This window comes from Cupressus sempervirens, chromosome 8, assembly GCF_028749045.1.
Source record: "Cupressus sempervirens isolate cs-2001-9-10 chromosome 8, ASM2874904v1, whole genome shotgun sequence".
NCBI classification, from domain to species: Eukaryota; Viridiplantae; Streptophyta; class Pinopsida; order Cupressales; family Cupressaceae; genus Cupressus; species Cupressus sempervirens.
In genome coordinates, this window is record NC_143125.1 from 247,195,571 (window position 1) to 247,200,117 (window position 4,547).

At 31.2% G+C, this 4,547-nt stretch overlaps 1 pseudogene; it reads right to left on the bottom strand.

The window, feature by feature from the left end:
* Positions 1-233: 233 nt before the first annotated feature.
* Positions 234-1,077, bottom strand: LOC149542409 (osmotin-like protein; annotated as a pseudogene).
* Positions 1,078-4,547: the final 3,470 nt, after the last annotated feature.

A 4,547-nucleotide genomic window follows, 5' to 3' on the forward strand; every position in this document is an offset into this window, starting at 1 on the left:
GACTGGAGGATGTTGGCATAGGTTTTCAAGTTTAGATTTACGACTATCAATAGAATTTCCCTAAATACCTCAAAGGTATTTCTAAAAAATCCATTCCAAGCTGTACAATATTTTTTGTTAGATATATTGGAGAGTTACTAATGTGACTCAAACTTGTGACTTAGTCATGGGTGCCTACAATTGAACTAAAATGCTAAGGCAAAGTGCCTAATCATTTATTTTAGCATTGTCAGTCAGTGACAAAAAATGAGCATGATATCTTTAGGGTGAACACAAGTGTGAACCAAATCACCACTATTATAAGGAAATGCATAACTATGAGGGCATGTTATTTTAAAGTGCAAGGTATATTGACTGGAATTGCATGCATCAGAACTATCATACTGATTAGTAGAAAAATACTTATATTTTCTCAAATCCTAGCATGCAGTTGTACAAGCTACCACAATGGCTAAATAGCCGATTGAATGACTAATTGCCATAATTTATTAATTACTTAAAAAATACAAAATAGTGCTATTTTAATTTTAATGACAATTTATAAATTTCAAATCACAGCTATTTAGTTGGCCGAATAGATGCTTCCATCCTCTTCCTCATTCTTCACTTGCATAATATGAGGAAAAGTGTTGAGGACATCACCTCTGCATACTGCCTTACTAAAATTACCTTCATGTAGATGAGCTATAATGTTTAAGGGAAAGTTGAATACATTAAAAATATTTTTTGTATAAGATGTGATGTTATGATAGAATGATAGCTGAACAAAAGTGATAGGGTTATTTTCCCCTTTGTACCACTGTACTATAGTTCCCCATAGTAGTCTCCTATGAGGTAGATGTTTGGATGTGTGAAATTGCATCTTTTCCTACCCCAAATATGCTCCTCATACTCTTTTGGCACATTGAGGCTTTTGAGCTCATTGGGTTTCAACGAAAACCCGCTGAGGGCTAGAATAGAGTACCCTAACATTGGCTACACTCTAGGCCATATGTTGAAATTACAGTTGTTCACCACACTTATCCTCTATCGATTTCTTTTATAGCTACTATCCACCATCATATTTTCACCTACCATTCCTTGTAACCCAAAGAATGGAATGAAAAATACTAGTTATTTACTTTTTGAAGATTTTCTCTCTCCATATAAGGTCACAAAGAAAATAACTTGTTTTACAGTACCGTAGCTATAATAAAAAAATAGAATTGATAGGTATATCTTGAACTATCTTTAGCCAGACTTAACTAAAAATAAAGAAAATTGCATAACAAGCTCCCATATTGACATTGAACTTATTTTGGTATTAAAGAAGGGAGAAGATGTGAGATATGATCAAGCCAAAAAAAATTCATGTAGCCCCATGGACCCCCATGCAAGGCCATGCAAGGCGAGCAAAAAGAAAAATGTATTTCATCACATTATGTTTTTTGACCATTCGGTTCAAAAACAAATTGAGATTTCTAAGTGCAAAGAAGAAGATTATTGAAGTATAGGTAAAATAGATATTAAAACAAAAGAATCCAATCCAAATGAAAAAATTAAAGGTATAAAAGAGTAAGCATGCCATACAAAAAGGTAATAGTTGAAGAAAAAACTCATCTAAATTTTTTCATTGTTAAAAAAATTATATAACCTGCAAGTGTTTCAAATGATGAATTCTAAAATCAAATTGAATTTATTTATGTATTAATAAACACATTTGATTGTATGGACTTAACATCCTTTAATGTAAGGAGTAAATAATTATAAGAAATAACATCTACAAGTAACTTGAGTGGAAGAGTTTTTGAACTTGCCAGTTATGATTTTCGCAGAGATGGGAGTAGCTAAAGCCATAGAATGATCCAATATATTTATGTATTAATAAAAACATTTAATTGACTCGACAGAACACCCTTTAATGTAAGGAGTAACTAATTTATAAGAAATAATATCTACAAGTAACTTGAGTAGAAGAGTTTTGAACTTACAAGTTATGATATTTGTAGAGTTGGAAGTAGCTGAAGCCATAGGTTGATCCAATCTTTGACACTTGTTCAATTGGTCATTTCCCTAGTGGTTTTGAAACCAATAAAACATATTTTTTGCTTGTATTTCTCCATATCTTCTGAGAGAATCAATAATACAATGTGTATGTATATGCTCTGTGGATGGAGAGAAATTATCATTATTAGAGAAAATTTCCAAATAATAACCTCATCAAGAAGAGTGGGGAAAAAAGAAATGACACCCCAATCCCTATGGATCTAGATTCTCGCGTAAGAAGGAAAAAGAAAAGAAGAAAGGTTTTGACCACTATCATAGCCCAAGATCATAGTAGCATGGTCAAAAACCCATACCCCAATGTGGAGACCACCAAATCCCCCTTCAGCATGCACAGAGGTTACCCAACAACAAAGAGGGTGCATAGAACTAGGGCATGACAACCCTAGCTCATGTGAGTAGCATTCCAACAAATGCCATCTTCAAATCAAATCCATCTTGCAATGTGAAATCCAATTTCTGAAACACTACCATGATTCTTACTTAGCAAGCACCATCCTTGTTTGGAATAGAAAAGTTGTAGCCTAGTGGCCTCTGTAGCTCCCATTTTGGCACAGGTGGGGGGGTGTTAGTATAGGTTGTAGAATCTAGCCATAGGCCTACTAATTGCATTTTCTTTAAAGGTTTTTAAAGACTTTCAACAAATCATTTTGTATAGATCCTGCAATCATTGCATTCTATTAGATGGGATATCTTTGAGGAATTTTGTCAAATAGTTCATGTGCCTTCTGAATGCTTCCATATTTTGCATACATGCCTACCAATGCATTTGCAACATCATCTAAAGAAACTGCATATATTTTTTCTGCATTGATGGGAACCCATTCCCTGTTCAAAAGCTCTCATTTTGAAATTGGTGAAGAGGATATCAGCAAAAGTTGTGGAGTCCTACTTTACACCTGCCAATTGCATTTTCTTTAATGTTTCTAAAAAATTTCACCAAATTTGGTTTATATATTGAAATAATTGATGTCTACAACAGTAAACTTCTCTTCTGCTAAACAAGTAATTCACACAAGTAGTTTCAGTGAAGGATAAAAATGAGACATAATGGTCGTAGTGAAGGTAGTCTCATTGGGAAATAGTAAAAGAAATGAGAAAGTATTGAACAAGGTGGGAGGCCTATCACAAGTGAATAAGGAGAACCTGGTAATTCTGTTGGGCTATTGTGTGGAGGCAAAGCAGCCACTAAAGATCTAAAAATACATAGAAACCTCTACGATTACCTCCATAAACCCAAAACCCCAAACCACTAATGAGCGCTCAGATCTCTTTAAAGGTCATCTATCTCTCTTAGATACTAAAAACCATTGATCTGAGTAACAGCTCACTCACATTTTGCATAAAATGCTTTCATAAATATATATATATATATATATATATATATATATATATATATATATATTTGTAAGATTTAAAATATATAAGTGATATAATATTCAAGTTTTGTTTTATTATATCTTGTATTATTATTTTATTTCTAATCAAATTATATATTTTTAATTAACTTATAAATTTTTATTATATAAATTGATTTATTTATGACATTAAGTTTATAATTAGAATCACATGTAACAGAAGCTTAATATGTAAATAAATTAATTTATATAATAACAATTTAATAATTAATTAAAAGATGTTCTTTCCTAGCAATGCCCGTTTGAATGGAGTATTGCTATTGTATTTCCTTTTTTAAGTTTAATAAAATTTATCAAGGCCTTGGCCATTCATTGATTAAAAAAAAAATACTTAATTAAAAATATTTAATTTGACTAGAGATAAAAGAATAAAACCATTTATATAAAATTAAAAATTAATTTAATAATTTAATAATATTTATACAAGGAGATGTGTCTAGAAATGGAGGGGGAGAGGAGAGAGGGGGCGGCTAAATTTGAATGCATCATGTTGGGTTGATAGATATTACAAAACCTACAAATAGACTTGCATGCCCTAACATTTGACAAATAATACATGTATGGTTTTCATCAAGTTTGAATGTGCATATTATTTTGGCCTAGTAAATATTTTTTTGTAGAGTACACTTTTAAAATCAATAGCTAAATTTGGAGAGCTAATTTCTTTTTTCAAAATACAGGTTTTTATTTTTATTTGTTATATATATATATATATATAATGTATAGGATGTTGGAACTTTGTAATCTACAAAAATATTATTCGTTATTCTAATTATATTACATCATTTATGTGTTATGTGAAAAAAGAAAATGATGCAAGGGTTTATTGTAAAGTATTGTTAGTGTTATTTTAGAGTATGAGAACACATTTCTTTGAGTCATCATGACAAACAATTCACATGCATTGTCTATGCTTCTAGATTTTGAAAACATGTCTATCAAGGAAGTTACAACTACATCTAACAACATTTCTAAATCTTATAAGATTTTGTAAATAGCCATACCCTCCTCGTAAGTTCCTATTGTGGCATAGGAAGACAGAATATTGGCATAGGTTGTAGAATCTAGTTTTATGCCTTCCAATTG